This window comes from Hippoglossus stenolepis, chromosome 6 (genome assembly GCF_022539355.2).
Source record: "Hippoglossus stenolepis isolate QCI-W04-F060 chromosome 6, HSTE1.2, whole genome shotgun sequence".
Classification (NCBI taxonomy): Eukaryota; Metazoa; Chordata; class Actinopteri; order Pleuronectiformes; family Pleuronectidae; genus Hippoglossus; species Hippoglossus stenolepis.
The window spans coordinates 22,065,287-22,083,101 of NC_061488.1; the positions used below are offsets into that span (position 1 = coordinate 22,065,287).

General features: G+C 44.0%; 1 protein-coding gene across 2 annotated transcripts in view; it reads left to right on the plus strand.

Annotated features, from left to right (window-relative positions):
- Nucleotides 1-2,396: 2,396 nt before the first annotated feature.
- Nucleotides 2,397-17,815, plus strand: part of LOC118110684 (plexin-A1) — a 263,371-nt gene continuing 247,952 nt past the window's right edge. For both annotated transcript variants that reach the window (XM_035158633.2, XM_035158634.2), the window contains exon 1: nucleotides 2,397-2,569. The gene's annotated coding sequence lies outside the window, so the exon portion shown is untranslated. The remainder of the gene's footprint in view (nucleotides 2,570-17,815) is intronic.

Here is a 17,815-nt window from a genome sequence, read left to right on the forward strand (position 1 = left end):
ACGATTCACAGCTTCATACTGTAGAGTCCTGGCAGTGAGCTGATTACACCGGCTACTTCTATTTGAGGAAATACAGCAGTCATACCAAAAACCTCACGTATCGACACGCACCTTGTGTAGCCCGGGCGTTACGGTTTTTATTCACTTTCATTTGCCACTTTATTGGCACAAACACTCGGCCGTGCCCAGTGCTAATGTGGGAGGACTTGGTTATGAAATGTTCACCAGGTACAGAACAAAGAAAGTCTTCCCTTACATGCAGATACTTCGAAACGCATGTCAGAGGTGCAGTGGAGGAGCGTTGTACCCTGAAGGCTGTGCAGAGCTACCTCCTGTAAGACGTTATCTCTTTCTGCTCTGCTGTTTTTCTACCTTTATTTCACCTGATATTTTCAGCATTGTGAAGTCACTATCATTTTTATCCCTTAGTGTAATAGTAAATAGATACGTGTATGGCAGTGTACCCTCCAGTCAGCGGTCATGGAAAGACGAGCATAAATATGGACACACTTTATCACATGCGCTTCCCATTTTCCTCTTCCTTATCCTAATAACTCACAAGAAATTGAACTATTATTCATAGCAGCTTATAGAGGTGGTAACCTGTCACCGATGAATCAGACAACTTTTACTTCCAGATGAATCAGGCACACAAATCTTTCAACGTTAAATATGAAGCTGGTTTTAATTGATAAGGGATTTCAGCCACACAATCGGAACAGAGCACATGTGGATGACTCAGAGGTTTTAAGAATTAGAAATGAACTCTTAGACCGGCAGTGCCTCGTCAATCCAAGACAACGGGACTTAGAGGGAAGGATGTTCACGCGTGCACATATGCATCCACTAGTGCGGTAATCTGAGCAGCTGAGTGTCATCCATGTAACCACATCCTCTTCCTCGGTGTGGAGAGGAGGAACCCGAGCCTTCATCTCCCTGTATGAAAAGTCCCTTGTCATCACTAATATGGGAAGGAATATCAGCATTTAATATGCACAAGGGGACGACAGAGGTCAGAGCAGGGGCCCAGGATAAGAAAATACTGCACAAATTCATGCAGATGAACAGAAGGTGGTGGGAGTGGAGAACACACACATCCTCCTTACATTTACCATGGGAGTCACGTTGGCCAAACTTATTATACCGTCCCTAATACTGTGATGTTGTTTTTTCCCTCAATCGTCTGGACTCAAAGTAGAGAGAGACTCTTATTGGCACAAAGTGTTAAGGGTTTTTGTTGTAACAGTGATTAGTGAAGTTCACACTGGTGGACTGGAGATCAGAGCAGAGTTTGGAACTGAGGCGAGCAGACTCAGTTCATTTATAGGAGAGTGGCTTACACCACTAGAGACTGGACTATCAGGCAAAGACTGGAGGGGGGATCAGGCTTTTATTCTTCAGCTGCTGAGTGTTGATCTGCTGATGATGATGATGATGAGTTTTAGCCATGCCCACACACACACAAATACACACACACGCACACGCACACGCACACACGCACACGCACACGCACACACACACATGTTTGTCCTTCTATCTTAGTGAGAACACTCATTGGCATAATACATCCCCTAGCCCCTTACCATCACCTCAACCATCACAACTAAATGCCTAACCCTAACCTAAACCCAACCCTAACCCTAAAACCAAGTCCTTAACCCCCAAAAAGTCTATTAAAAGTGGGTCAGAACCGGCCAAACTGTCCTCACTTTCCCAAAATGTCCTCACTCCGTAGGTTGTAGGCTCAAAATGGTCCTCACAAAGATATCTGTACACACACACACAAACCCACGCACACAAACACACACTATGTCATGTCTCCATGACTTCAGAGGACATTATATTGCCTTACATTGATTTCCTGGAGACTTACACTAATCTTAACCTTAAAATGCAATGATTTACACCATGAGGACTTGCTTTGTGTCCCTGTAAGGTAGACAAGTCCTCATAATATGACTGTGGGAACAGATGTAGGTCCCCATAACATGAGTAATACCACACACACACACACGCGCACGCACGCATAGCTTGATGACAGGAACAATCATTTACTCTGAATAGCAGCAGCCTTTCATCAAGAGTATATCAAAGACAGTGATTCCTGTAAAATAACTTTATCACGTCATTTATGAGCCTCAACCAGACTCTGCATGGAACACATGGAACCGCAGCCTCTGCCGCGTCCAATGCTGCCACCTATGCGCGTCATGGAGCGGTGCGTCTGGCGTTGCGCTTTTACGCAGTCACGCAGCCAGGGGGCGCACTCCTGTCGCCAACCCCTCTCCCTCTCGCTCCCTCTCTCTCTCTCCCTCTCTCTCTCTCCCTCTCTCTCTTTACCAGGGGATGCCGGAGTCTGAGCGCGGCTCCTCTCTCATTCATGCTGAGCGCTGCTCTCCTGTGCGCACGGAGCTGCAGAGCTGAGCTTTGGAACCGGGAACCGCCGCTGCCGCTGCCGCCGCCGCCGCTGCTGTCTGACAAGCCCGCTGGGAATGGAAATGTCTTCTGCTGCAACTCTCACATCCCACTAACATGCCAAACAGGACGGACGCGACGGACGGATTGATGCGTAAGTACCCGCCAAACTTTTTCTGGTTGTTCTCCATACGCGTCTTGGAGCTCGGGGACATCCCTCTCTTTCCCCCGACCCTTCCTCTTTCCTCTGCCCGTCCTCCCCTCATACCTCCCACCGGTGTCCCTCTCCCATCATCGCCTCCTAACGAGAACCCACACGGACCCGTCATGTGCTGCAGGGGATAAGAGGGGTTTTTGTGTTGTGTCATATTTTGCGCACGGAAACATCGCATGGCTTTTTGGGGGGAAGCAAGCAGGCGCACGCCGAGGATGCGGATGGACGGATCTCTGAAGTGAACTGACCGTCAGCCCTGGAATCAGTCAAGTTGTGATGAAGGTGAAGGATTGTTTGACTTCCCTGGCGATGCGCTGCGGATGAAGGACGCAGTGTGGCACCGGGGACAGGCTGTCAGTGCGCTGTGGTGGGAGCTCCACGGGCTGGTTTATGTGCCACATGCCCGGGCTTTAATGTTTGGATGGCACATCGCAGGAGCACGCACTATAGGAATGTTGGTCGCATGATGCAATTAGACTTCCTTCTACCCTATTTGCTATAAACCATCCGTTGCGCAACACACGCACGCACACGCATAAAAGTAACAGGAGTTTTGCATTTGAAGCAGTTGTGGTTTAATGTGATGATTCTGTGCTGCATCTATCAACATGGAAACACACTTTGCGTCCGTTGTGCGCGTGCATGTGTTTATAGCCTATATGATTGTGTGCGTGCCAGGCCAGTTCTCCTGCAGTGAGACCACACAGTGTGTGTGTGTGTGTGTGTGTGTGTGTGTGTGTGTGTGTGCAAGTTTGTACGTGCATGCAGCAATGTGAATGTGTGTGCAGGTGTGTGTGTTTGTGCCCCATACTCACCCACGTACACACACACACACGCACACACACACATTTATAGCATCATCATTTTGGAGTCGCATCAACGTGCTTTGACAGTTTTGTGTCACCTTATGAATTTTTGACTTGAAATGCGTAGGTGAGGCAGACGGGCTGATTTTGAGAGACAACGGGCGCCAAGCCACCGCTTTGGCTGCCAAGCACATAGAAGAAATCTCTTTAGGTGTGTGTGTGTGTGTGTGTGTGTGTGTGTGTGTGTGTGTGTGTGTGTGTGTGTGTGTGTGTGTGTGTGTGTGTGTGTGTGTGTGTGAGGGAGAGGAAGGAAAGAGTCTTCTCTGAACATCCTCTCATCTCCTTTTCTCTCTCTCTTATCTCACTGGGGGGGGTGAACTTGTTAGGATGTGTGTGTGAGAGAGAGAGAGAGAGAGAGAGAGAGAGAGAGAGAGAGAGAGAGAGAGAGAGAGAGAGAAATGATGTGGGAGCTGTGGAGGAGATGCAAAGAGATGTATGGGGAAGACAGACTTCTTCCCCTCTCTCTTTTAAGTGCGCGCGTGTGTGTCATGATGTTCCTGTGCTGGGACGCGTTGATAAGACAGAAACCCTGTACATCACCTCCACTCTGTAGCAGAGGCGTGACATCCAAAGTGACGGCATGCACGGCTGTAGTGACATGATGACTGTGAAACATTTAACTCACCATTACTCTCGTAGCCGCACACTGTTTTCAGAGGTTTAAGCCCAAAATGAGCCGGGATCCGACTGAAACGACAGCGGCGCAGCATGTGCCTTGAGCTGCCTTTAACCTAATTACCTAGTTTATTCTTGGAGTCTTTTATTATTAATTTGTTCTTCGAGGAGATCATCCTTTCTCTCCGCTCTCTATGTATCCACCTTTCTATGTATCACGGGCGTTCCGTGTGTGCTGTAACTAATGCTCAGTCACATATCATCCCATGTGTCTTTTGTTCCGTCACACAGTTAAAGCAACCCTATCGTAATTTCTTGCTTTTTTTTAAAAGCTTCAAAAGTGGGACTATTTCCTGTATGAGGGGACTGATGTGGCACATCATTAAGATGGGATGTGCAATCATGCAGTGCCCGGACATCGGCTTCATCAGACAGTTTTTACGTGATTATTGTCAGAGATTAATCTGTTATATTGTCATGATATTTGAAAGTTCTGCTGTAGAAAATGTAGTGACATGTTAAGATTAGCGCTGAGGCACTCTTTCTTGGGTGTGTAGTTGAATGGCCTTATTCTTTGTTCACGGATGAAGCTTCTTGTACTCTTGGCCAAGTCTATTCCTCATGGAGCTGCATTGACACTGACTTTTATTAGCCACATTATAAGTGAGAGTGGACTCAGCAGGCTCACCACCTTGCCCAGCGGGAAACCATTGTGTTGGGGCAAAAGCACCAACCGCCTCAGGAAGAGAGAGAGAGTGTGTGTGTGTGTGTGTGTCTGTGTGTGTGTGTATGTGGGAGGTCAGGGAGGCGGCGGTGCTGGAGTCGTGTCTGCGCTCTCAGCCCTCAGTGGCTCAGACCCCAGCTGAGATGAGAGCACCAGACAATCGACAATGCACCCTGCGGTCCGGCTGCGTCGAGCAGCTACATAACCTCAAACACCTGTAATAAATAATCCAGGCAGGAGAGGGGGGAATAAAATAATAATAAAGCCGATTAGCTATGCTGTTATTACCTGTTGCAGTCTGAGAAACACGCAGAGTCTCGTCATAAAATGTTCACCCGATGAGCATGGCGTTTCGCTGAGGGTTTTTATTCAACGTGCCTTTGCAGTGTACATTTAACTAGTGCATGAGCAGCTCGCAGATGTCAATGAACTAACAGGGTGATGAAGGATGATATGACGCATGTGATATGATAACACCAAGTAAGACGTTTCAATGGAAATGTTGCACACAGTCACATACTTGCGGGGGTGTGAGGTGTTGATGGACTTATCCCACCTTCAGATTGTCTCTCTCAGTCCCTCTCATAAGTAGGGATCAGTTTTAAATGATCATTTATTATTTATTGGCATGGCAAACAGTCCATAGCTTAAAAATGTATAAGAATGATATTCTTCAAATAAGATATGAGAGATGTGCCTGAGGCAACATTCTTTTAAAATAGGCAGCTTGAAACTTGACTTTGAGCAGAGCCTTGCAGTACTTGCAGTCGAGCTTGAAGCTGGACAGTCTGACAGCTGTACCATACGCTGATTTCACACTGCATAACACTGCATTAGAGATTTAAAAAGCAATACCAGGATCTTTTTGTTCCCTAACTGAGGAGGCTGGAGAATTCAAAGTGTCGTAGTTGAGGATCATGGTCGTGGTCGGATGTCCAGTTACAAGTCCAAAAGTAAGAATATCACAATGATTTTTAAAGAGCAGTCTCCCACAATCATCTAGCTGAGGGAAAGTGGGCAGAGAGGCGATTAAACATATATTACATTCTCTTGTGTTGAATTCAACATACAAGTAAAGTGATATTATAGGAGATGAACCACTCTATCTTGTTTTTCCCTCTTCCTTTCCTTATCAGCCAGTAACAAAGTAATTACAGCTTCCAATTTCTAGGCAGAGGAAAATAAAGAGAGAGAGGAAGAGTGTGGCAATGGAGCTTTTATGTTCCCAGCATCTTTTTGATGCAGCCTCCGAGCTGAAAGGCCACGGCAGATCAAACGGGGCCGGCAGATCGGAGCAGCTTCTGTTGTAAGGGGAAGACACGACTCGACGCTGCACAGAGGCGACAGGTAAACAGCGGAGCGGAGGCGGCACCCACTTTTACACGCTGCCTCGCTGCAAACACTCGATTCCAAAGTTCAAAATAGGACTTGCAAGAAGCTTAATTGTCGTTAGCAACCGCGTTCAGGATTTTCAAGCGAGGCGAGAGGCGTGTGGGTGGATGGGGGAGTTATTTCCTATCCGGTTGTGAGCAAGGATAATTCTGCCATTGTTTTGTCAGCAATTAAAAGAATTTCAGCAACCCATTTTATCCTTTGCTGCTGCAGACAGTGCAGCGTGTGTTTGTTGTCCCAAATGGCCAATTTCTGCCTTTATGTTCTTACTGTCTGAACAGTTGAAGCAGCAGTAACCAGTGCGTGTGTGTGTGTGTGTGTGTGTGTGCATGTTTGTGTGTGCAAACACTACCCATATCTCGATGTGTAACTGAACAAAACCACTGAGCTTGTGTTCGTTTCCTATTTTGTTGTCCAATCTCCATATTCCACACACACACTCACTCGGACCGTCTTCCCTTCACCCGCTTCTCTTCTTGTATATATTTAGCGACGGACCAAGGTCAAACCTAGAGGATTTCATTCTGGATTTTTCCGTATATGGCTTTCAGATGCAGATCTTTCCTCTGTTATCTGTACTTCTCGGTTAGACTTTCCTCGGACTGTAATGACGTGTAGGAGGGAAATTCTGAAAAGGAGTAAAAGGTAGAAGGTGAACAGAAGGAAGGACTTACTCTTAAGCATCATTTTCTGTTTACTAATTTAAAGAACAATGTCAGTTGCTCTGTAAAACTCTCCAATTGGCTCTTCATAAGGAAGCATCTACAACACAAGCAAATCCTTCCAAATTCTATATGTTGAATGGGTTTCTGAAGCTCACAGGCTTTTTTCCATCTTGTTCTTCTGGAATTCTCCCCCAGGGAACCAGGGGAAGCTTTTTCTTTCAGTGAAAATGTCTATGTTACACTCCTTCACAGTCTCACAGAGAGGAAACTGTTCAGCTGCTTGAAATTCAATACTCAGAGTTCACATATCATGGTGTTGTAAAACAGTGCACTGCAGACTCATCTTAAACTACCCAGATGACGTCTGGTGATTTGCACCAAATGGCACCAAAGGGACAAAAAGGCCAAAGATCCAGTGTTAGCAAGTCCGGCTTTCTCCACGACGTGTTTATGACGCAGTTTGAATTTCACTCTGTAAGATCTGTCACTTCCTTTGGAGACAGAAATGAAAGTGTTTGATGACAGCGAGGATCAGTAGAAAAGATGGAGAACCGCTTTTATGTTCCAGCTTGTAAAGTTTTCCTCTAAAAAAGTGTTTTACCGACGGACTGGCGGTGAAAGAATGGGGGATTTTGGGGGGTCCAAAGTGGGGTTGAGGAGTAATAACCGGTGCCTGTGAAAGTGAGAGGATGGCTGAGAGTGGTGATATACAGTATGCACTGCTGGCTGGGCCTGCTGCTAAGGCTCGCCGGAGGAGGGAGGAGAAGTGAGCAGACGACAGAGGCTGAGAAATAGGAATGTTGCTGGGGTGAAGAGGTTAAATGGGAAGGAAACGGCAGATGTGACTCTACATTTCCGTCCATTTTTGGGACAATTTTTTAGGTAGACGTTTGGTGATATCCATAATTAAAAAAAACGCCCTTGAAAACCTATTAGGTGAGCTTTTTAAGAAAAGAACAGGTCATCGGGAAATGTCCACATGACAATGAAGAACCTTTCACAAACCATCCTCATGTGTGTTTTTGTTCTTTGGAGTCCACTAATGTTAGCCATTTGTCATGCTGCCTGAAGACGAACAAATATTTTTGGTAATATTGTAACACACTATGTAATCTAATCCAACAAATACTTTAGATGCTTTAAATCCAAGGTAGCGACATGTTTATTCTGACCTCTGTTGAGAAGGATAAAAGAAAATGAAGAAAAATAACCCGGAAAGAAGGCGAGGGAGTAAAGTCATGGAGAAAACAACTGAGGCGAGGGTTTTTTTTTTAATAAAAGCGGGAGAAATAGAAGGAAATGAAAGAGGAAGAAAAGAGTTGGAAGCAGTGATGCAAAGCGAGAATGATGGTTTTCCTGACAATGTGACTCACATGAGAGGACGCGCAGAAAGACGAGGGGATGGATGGAGGCAAAGGCTCCGAGTCTGAGGTTGTGCACTTGAAATTCTGGTCTTTCTGGAAGTGATTAGGAATTCAAAGAAGTGAGGAGAGAAAGGGGGATTGAAAAGAGTTGATAGGAGATATAGAGAGAGTGGCATGGTTGCTGATCAAGATTTTTCTGGTTATTCAGTTTTCTATCAGAGCACGAATGGTGCGTCCATACCGAACGCAAAGCAATTTTTTAGTCAATGCAAAGACTCGCGTGGAAAATGTATATAATGCAATGTTGTGAAAGCCAATCAGTGTTAGGAATGAAACCCACCGCAGATAGGTTACGGCACACAAGCAAGCAGGTTATCAAACTGGCCATTGGTCAGCCTTTGGTAGCAGTCGTCACTAGGTCTCCTCTTGTGCAAGTAACACGGAAATGCACATTGGTGTTAACACAGAATGTCACAAGTAAGATTAAACAATGTGTGTATTCACAAGCAATGGGTTTCTGCCGCGTTCATTTTGCAGCAGCGGCCCGTGTACCATGTACCGTGCTGTGTTACCCTGCCGCATGTCCCCCCTCCTCACTCCCCCGCTGACCTGCGCTCACTTTACACATTAACAATAAACACCAACACTAATCAGAAGTTATTAGGTCACGTACAGGACCGAAGTTTACTTTGTGTTTGTCTGATTTCCTCTAGAGTTTATGAGATACGTATTTAAACACATTTACAAAGAGTCCGACACTTTGCGCAGACGTCGTTCAACTGCTACACACAACATGAGACAAGACGTGACGCACACAGCCAGGACATCAGAGTTAAAGTGACCGGAACAGTCGAGATTCATGATCCAACATCATGGATTGACATGATACATGTGATCGTCTGTTTTTGTGAAGAGCTACAAAGACGAGCAGACACACACACACACACACACACACACACACACACACACACACACACACACACACACACACACACACACACACACACACACACACTTCTGCAGACAGGAGTGAAGTTCTTCCTGCAGATTATGACTCAACGCAGTGTTTTAACTTGATTGTTGCAGAAGAAATGAAGCACCATTTATCCAGGAACATAAATATGAATGCAGCAGTTTTTTTATGAAGATCAGTTAAATGTGTGAGTGAATAGAAAAGAGCAGAGTCTCTTGTCGGCAGGCGCTGAGTAATGCACCTCATGCGTGGGGCTGGTGGTGGCGCTCGGCACAGCAGGAAGTCTGGAGTGACGATGGTAACTTCTTAAATTGACCATCGTCAACAGATGTTTCAAATAAAAAGCCAGACCTAAAGGGGTCTTAACCCCCATCTTATTCATTATTTATCAGGTACTAATAGGTATGACTTTGTCCACATTTATCCATTGTAGCAGGATATTTTGTGCCAGGTGAAAACAGTTACTCCAGCAAGAAGAGACACTTATGTTCAGATGCACTTTTTAAAAGCACGATGTCAAACTTTACTCTCAACTTCTGTGTAAGAGACGTTTTCAAAGAAGCAATGAAGTTCCAAGTCGAACTACAGTGTAACGTGTGACTTATTAGGATCCTAAAAAAAGTGCACTGTAACTTCACTTCATTACAGAGCCAAGCTTTGGCTAACTCAACTGTTTGGTTTCTCCTGCTGTAAAAAGATGCAGCAACGCAGAGTTGAATCATCCCTTATTCCCACTTTGGGGCCATACAAAGCTCACCAGGAGTCCAGTTACTATTCATATCCCTCAATTATAAAAATAACAATAAGGGGAAGCAACAAAAACAGAGCATTTGTATGGTTAGTGTTTCATCATACTGCCAACAGAAACAATTTGCCATCTGGGGAAAACACAAGGTAAACAGACGTTGTCATCACTCTTGTGTTTCAAACATTTTCAGAGGGGTCCTGACACGTCCCTCTTGGCTTCGTTGTGAAGGAGCCGCAGTGAAATGACAGGAATGACAGAGCAGAAACGCTGAGTCAGCGGGTACAGTGACACTCCCCCAATCATCTTTCACACACAGCCCCGCTCACACACTCTTGAGGCTCATCTCATTTTATTGAGTGCCTAGTCAGTCACTAACCCGCACGTGTGAGGGAGGGGTGGCCATCAGGTTTTGTCCGTGTGTGTTTTGAGAAATGGGACAAGAGAGCCATGTGTGCTGCGTCCTCTCACACAGAAGTACAGCGTCCATGTTCTGCGTTTCAGTCAAGGTCATCCCTCCACGTGTTTTTGCATCCTCTGTGAGCAACATAGACTGTAAATACAAATAGACGACCTTCACTTTTTCCCATTATCCAGAAACGAAGCCAAAAAGTCCTGGATACTGTGCGCCGCCATCTTGCACAAAAGACACCATTTGAGTCTACATCATATATTGATCCAGGGGTGGAGCCGCTGTTGCAAGGTCCCAGCGATACATGCGCTCAACGAAGCTGTCCATCATGACGTTACACCCTGTTATTATAGCATTAAATAACTAACTATTACTCAGTTAGATTGCACAACTCCACCAAGGCCCAACAGTCCCTCGAATTCAATCAAGCTGCATCAAATTTCACTCATAGATATCAGTTCTCTAAATGTGCCTGATTTTTTTTACTTAAGATTAATAAATCATTCCCTTGGGAAATGGTTTGGTGGTTTTTGTGTAATCTTGCTTAAAAACAGGACTGACTAACATTACCTCCTTGACGAAGGTATTTAAAACAACCTTACCGGAAAAGTTTTTACCCTTAAACATTCATCAGTGGGAGACCTACCTAAAATGGCATAAAACTTTTACTTTTTGGTTTGGTCCATGTCTCCACTAACATGGAGGAGGCAGGGTTTATGACCTATACTGCAGCCAGCCACCAGGGGGCCTGAAGCCTTTGCTTCAGTTATGGGCAGCCGACATGTCATCCGTCTTTATATACAGTCTATGTGGAGCTCACACTAAAAAAATTGGCGTTTAGTTACTTTTTGTGATTTGACAACAAACTGGGCAACTGCACCAATGTGTCTCAGGGGAATCAAGCTTGTGGTGCAGATGGACCAGTGCTATTGGTCTGACATCTCATATGGGCATTTGCTCTGAACTGGAGAAACAGTTGCTGCTCGAAAGTAACTGGCTTTGGCTTTTGTTGTGATGGATGAACTTCTTGCTTGAGTTGAGAAATGAACGCTCTCTGTTCAGTTTAAGCCTCCTGGAGTGAGATTCATCCAATCCAGCTCCGTTTGCCGTCCTCCTCCTTTGTCTTCGTATCTTATTCTGCCAGCTTTAAATCCCCTTGCGTTCTGTCTCAAAGAAGGGGCACAGCTGATAAGACACAGTAACGGTGTAGTGTTGATAGTAAATGCTTCCACTCCTCCACAACAAAGTAAACCATAGGGTCAAAAACATCCATTTGAGGCACCTTGAGGTTTGCTGTTTGAAAGCGGCAGAGCTCTCCTTGGCCGAATCGCCTGCCTTTATACAGTAATGATGCATTGGAAACATTTTTAAGGCAACGCACAGGGACAATATAGCTTTCAACAGATGCGTGGGGTTGCAAATGGGCTGAAACTGAAGAGAAAATGTTGAGTTTGGTGAAAGCAACAGTGACACAACCGGAGTCGAAGCTTTTGTCTAGTGAGATGAATTTACTCAATAACCTCTGCCTAATGGGGCTGTCTATTATTTTCTGTTTTTGTGCCTGTCTCGCTTTCCTATTTTTTTTCCCTTTCTCCACGGCTTAGGTATTGTGTGCCATTATTCTGAATGCCTCTTCCCATCTCTTTATTCTCTCTCTGCCTCGCTCTCTTATTCTCTCTGGCCTTCATTCAGTAAATTCACATGAAAGGGACAGAAAAATAATTCAGTGTATTCAAATTTAAAAGCTGAAACAATGTGAAGTTTTTGGTGTTTTTGTGACAGCAGGAGCTTTTGTCCACTTTCTTATTTGTCCAGATCAGAGTTATCAGTACGGCTGACATTCGGTCTAATTTTACACATTAAACGGCGTCACACTGGTGTGTGTTGGAAAACATCACCCAAGCACACTGTCTCCTACAATATGAAAGAATGCTCAAGTATGATGTCAATTTGCTTACAGAAACTTTGTGGCTGTAAAGGATTTCACTTTGATTTGACTGGAAATGTTTGTATTACCGGGACTTGATCCTGTTTTATAGATAATTTTCTTCCAACTCATCTGAATATGTCTCTGAGGAGGCAGCGTCAGTCCGTCTGTCTGCAGCCGATCAACCACTTTGCTCCAGACTGAAATATCTAATTTAAAACACACACTCATGTCACACTCGGGGTCAATTGTAATCACTTTGGTGATCTCCTCACTTTTTCAGTTTATCTGGTGTATAACCAGGCAGCATGGTGGTGCAGTGGTTTGCAATGTTGCCTCCCAGCAGTGTGGAGCGTACATGTTCCCCCTGTGTGTGAGCTGGTTTTCTGTGGGTACTCTGGCTTCCTCCCACAGCCCAATGAGTTAGAAGAAGAAAGGTTTTGTCAGTTGGAGAATCAAAATTATCGGTAGGTGTTTGTTTCTCTGTGTTGGCTCTGTGATACGCTGGTGATCTGTCCCGGGTGTACTGCTCCTCTTGCCTAATGTCAGCTGGAATTGGCTCCAGCTCCCCCTGCGACCCTTAGGAGGATAAGCGTTATAGAAAATGGATGGATGAATGGTGTTTGACCAAATATTTACTAGAGTGGTCCACGGGTGGCATGTGTGTGTCCCAACCTGTAAGAGCCCAAGAGAAAAACGAATCGAGCTGGACCTCAACCCAGTTTTTTTCCCCTTCTGTCCAAACCTGACCCGAGCATGATGCAGTTAAAGTAAACTGCCGAGTTTGTGTTACTCACACACACACACACACACACGTGGTAATTACTTGTTTTCGGTCGATTACAGACATGTGCAATGTAAAAAAGAGCTGAGCCAACGCGACCGACCTGACTCCTATCGACTTCTCTTCCATAAACTTGATGTCTTTGCTTGTTTTCAGACCGACACAGTTGTTGTTTTCCTGCCCAGCCACCGACTTGTTGAAATAGAAAATGCACTTGAACCCATTTGAGCACTCACGAGCGCGTTGGTCTCAAAATGAGGTGTTGTCAGGTGCACTGTTGGTGCTTTGCTGTCTTGAGGCAGTAGAAAGTGAGATATATAAGGGAGTAAGAGGTGAGAGCACAACGCGTACACACTCTGCCAGTTACACACGGATAAAGTGAACACACGTTTTCCTCTCAAGTGAAGTATTCTTTCTCTCTGATTGGTTTATTGGGTGTTAACACCCATGATTAATTAAGAAACTGGAGTACAACCTTCTGAACCTTGTACCCGGGGCAGTGACCTTTTTTCCCACTGTCAAACTAGGAAGTGGATTTGGACACTTAGATCATTTCGATCATTAAAATGGAGCCTAGGTCTTGTTTCTATTGACTTGGACTGTCTCAGTCTGGGTATGTTCACTCAGGTTTATCTCGGTCAAAAGCACTGTTGGCTGTTTTGTAGCATCTCCTGCACAACACCACAGGATTCTCTCCCAGCAGCAGCACTGTTCCTCATTCTCACTTCTTTCTATTGGTGTTCAATCTCAGACTGTGTTTGGTTTTCAGTCTGGTCTTACATTAGAGTCCAGGTCCAACTGTCCACCTTTTGATGGTCACATCAGTTAATGTGCGATACCCTGAAGATGCTCAGGGTTTGCTGTGTTTGAACTGTTCTGCGGTTTTCTTTCTTTATGATTCCACATTTTCCTCCATTCACTCTCTTCATCTGCTTCTTTGTCAGTGTAGTTTCAATGTATGACTGTTTTATTTCTCCCTCCTTTGCTCTCAGTCTGACTGGTGCTGTTGGTTTTAGAGATCTCAGCAGACTGACTGGAAGGAGGCTTTGCTGCAGGCTGCTCCTTCTCCCTAATGAGAGAAAAGGAGCCTTTCACTGCATACACACATCCCTACACTGTGTGCGTGTGTGTGTGTGTGTGTGTGTTTGCAGAAGTGTGTGCATGTGTGAGTGTTTGAATGTTTATGTATGTGGTTTTGTAAAATTGCTTGTGTGAAATATTATGTGTGTGTTTGAGTCAGCATGTTTCTGTGTGTCTCTACGGGGTTTGTTTGTGAGCATTTGTGTGTGTGTGTGTGTGTGTGTGTGTGTGTGTGTGTGTTTCATGTCTTGCCTCTCAACACACTGCTTCAAATTCTTTCCTCTTGTGAAACCGAGGAAACTGAACAGTTTATGAGGCAACATTTCATTTTCCCATTGTGTGCTGATGTACTTGACTGACTTCACTCTGTACTGGGAATTCAACTCCATTGTTTCTTCTTCTGTCGAACTACAGTAGGATCTCAGTTAATCCATACCTGCCCCAGAGATTGTCTTTGTGTGTTGGTTTGTGGGATATGGTACAATGTGTGTACAGTTCATTTCTTATACTGTCGAAACAATACCTTATGCCTGAAACTGCAATTTTTTTCTATTTATTTTACTGGTGAATTAATTTATCATTTAATTCTGTAAAATGATTGTGAAAACAAAATCCACCACAAGGTAAATTCAATTATTGATTTATCAACAGCCTAAAGTCCAATGATGTTCAGTAAATATGATGAATGTGTTGTTGTACAAAATAAAACTAATAAAAAACAATGGCAGCAGATCTTTACATTTGAGAAGCTTTAAGCAGAGACTTCTCGGAATTTTACTTACTCTACTTTTACTGGAAGGATTATTAGTATTGTGGACAATTTGATCAATAACTGAATCACTTGACAAATCAATAAACCAATAATTGTTTCGACACTATAACAATCAAATGTGAAGTTACATTTTATGCTGCAGCTGGTGGTACATATCATGTCTGTGGTGCTCTTGAGTCCATTGTTGCGGCTGCATTTTCACAGAAATACTTTCTCTCCCTTTTATCAATGAAACCCATGTGTTGTTGGAGACGGACAGAAAGTTAACATTCACGTAGAGATGGGAGGATTCTCTCACGCTGTTCAACATCTTCTTTTTGTTGACCTGTGGTCGGAGCACCACTGCACTGAAACATCTCGTTAGCTCACATTTGGTTCTCAGACTGTTGAAGCCTGTTCAGCGTCGTATTTACTGGGATTCCATAAAAACCTGCATCTGTACCTGATCTAACTGAAGTGATATTGAAGAATCCATCCATGCTCAGTGTGGGGCTCACTGGACTATTCACATTAACATGGAACAAATCAAACATTTAATGATGCAGATATTAAAAGGCTGGTGAATTACATTAAAATGAACTGCAGAGATTATAAATATAAGAACTGTAGCTTGAGTTTTGCCTATTTTTAATAAACTCACTTCTCATTTAAACATTCTGAAACAATTTTCTAGCAATCTCTTTATATCTGAACAGCCTTAACTCCTGCTTTTCCCTTCTTACACTTATGTGACCATTGATTGACGAAACTATCTGCAGATGAATGAATAAGAGAAATTATTTGTTATTATATTATATTATAATTATGGTATATTCTTTACACTGAATGTCATGAAGACCAAACTGCAGAAAAACGTTTTTAAAAAACAATACTTGATTTAAAAAAATAATTATCCCATTATCTTGAAGGAGAAAGAAGAGGTAGAATGATTTGTAACTAAAATCAATCTCTGTCTATTCAGACATCATAGTAGGAGTATTATTTGACTGTGTTGTATATCATTGAGCTCGTTGTGCTTGTTAGATCCATGTCTCCGTCACTGTGTGTGATGGGTCTATTCCACATGTCTGATGTTTAGCCACAGCTGCTCTGGGGATTACTCCTGAGGCAACACAGTGAGGGAAAAAAAGCATGAAAGAGTGTGAACTGACCAGAGAGCTCTGCCACTCTGAAGGGATTAGAAGGGGTTAAACTGCGGGGCGCGATAAAGACTGGCATTCTCTGTCACACACATAGGCTGCTGGTGTGTGTGTGTCTGTGTGTCTGTGTGGGTGTGTGTGGGTGTGTGTGAGAGTGAGAGAGGAAGATTCACAACTACCATGACCTACACAATCCACATTGTCATGCCTCTATATGTCTTTGCATTTGTGCTTCTGGGTGCACGTGCATGTATGTGCTTCTGAAGAAGTGTGCGTGTGTGTGTCAGTGTGTGTGTGTGTGTGTGTGTGTGCGCGCGCGTGCACGTATGAATGACCTATAACTACCATGGGGCAGCCAGGCAGTTCCATGGCTGAGCAGCAGGGATTACTGATGGGTTTTTTCTCTGCATACTGATGCTCAGAACTGGAAAAAAAAAACTTGCATGGAGAGAAATACAGAGTAGAAGGAGATTGAGGAGGAGAGGAAGTGTGTGTATTTGTGCGTGTGTGTTAGTGTGCGTGCGTGTGTGTGTGTGCGCCTGTGTGTGTGGGAAAGCTGGTGAGACGGACAGAGTGAGGAATTGCTGCTTGTGCTGCTGTTTAAGAGACTTAGTGGCTGTAAGGGTTGTACCACAAAGCAGTAATACAGTGCAAAGCCTCAGTTCATGTTGTGGCCGTGGAGGTTTGTGTTACATGAGGGGAAAAAAGGTAGAATAAACTCCCTCTTATCATAAATTAAAGGATGATACATGTTTTCTGGTGTTGCTCACCACTGCAGGTGCCGACTGGGACACAGTTATTGTTATTCCAGATGAAGAATTTATTATATTCTTTCCCAAAACATTGTGACAGAATGATGGATATTTTTCCACTGGTTTTATTTTTATGGAACTTTCTACGAGTTGCCCTTTTTAAAAATCAATATGGTGTAGCACTGATAATTTGTTGACTATAAACAGAGGAAATGTATGGCAGTTTGTCTCATCCAGTTAGAGCTGACACTTACATGACTGCTACATGGGACAAACATCATGTACAAAGGACTTTTAATTTATCGAATTTGATTGAATTATGAAATATTTCTATTAATTTCACTTAATATATTTGTTCCCCATCTAACCACGTGGGGAGAGTAGGAAACATTTTTCTTTAAAACGACCTATTAAGAATAAAACTCTTTTACAAAGATGAGACTGTTTGTCAGAGCACTTGATCTTTCTGGGTTTTCAGTGTAAAAGCTCCCATGTTCGTGCATGTGGGAATCCCCATGGTGCTGCTCCAGTTATATTGGTTCATTCTTGGTCATGCATCCAGGTGATTCTCTTTGACACTCAGTTTGTTTCAACCTGAAAAACAGACACTTGGCTTTGGTGTTTGATTATACTGAAATGCGATGGAAAATATATTTAGTGCTGGAAGAACGATGAAATTCACTAATCCTGTTCATGGTTGAAAAATCTCACTTGCAGTTTCCACTGGAGAAAGGGATGACCCGCCCCGCTGCAGCCAGAGGCAGAGGTCATGTTACGTGTGCTGAATACACTCCTGAGCTTTACAGCTACCAATGCAGCATAGCAGCTTCTTTCTTACCTAGAATTCAAAGCTGCTACCAGAGTCCGACCAACTACAATTCATTGCAGCTGAAGCTCACAACCTTCCTGATGGTTTTAGCTTGCATCCATCACTTTTTGCCGAAGTACCAAACAAATTCCCAACAAAATCCTAAAT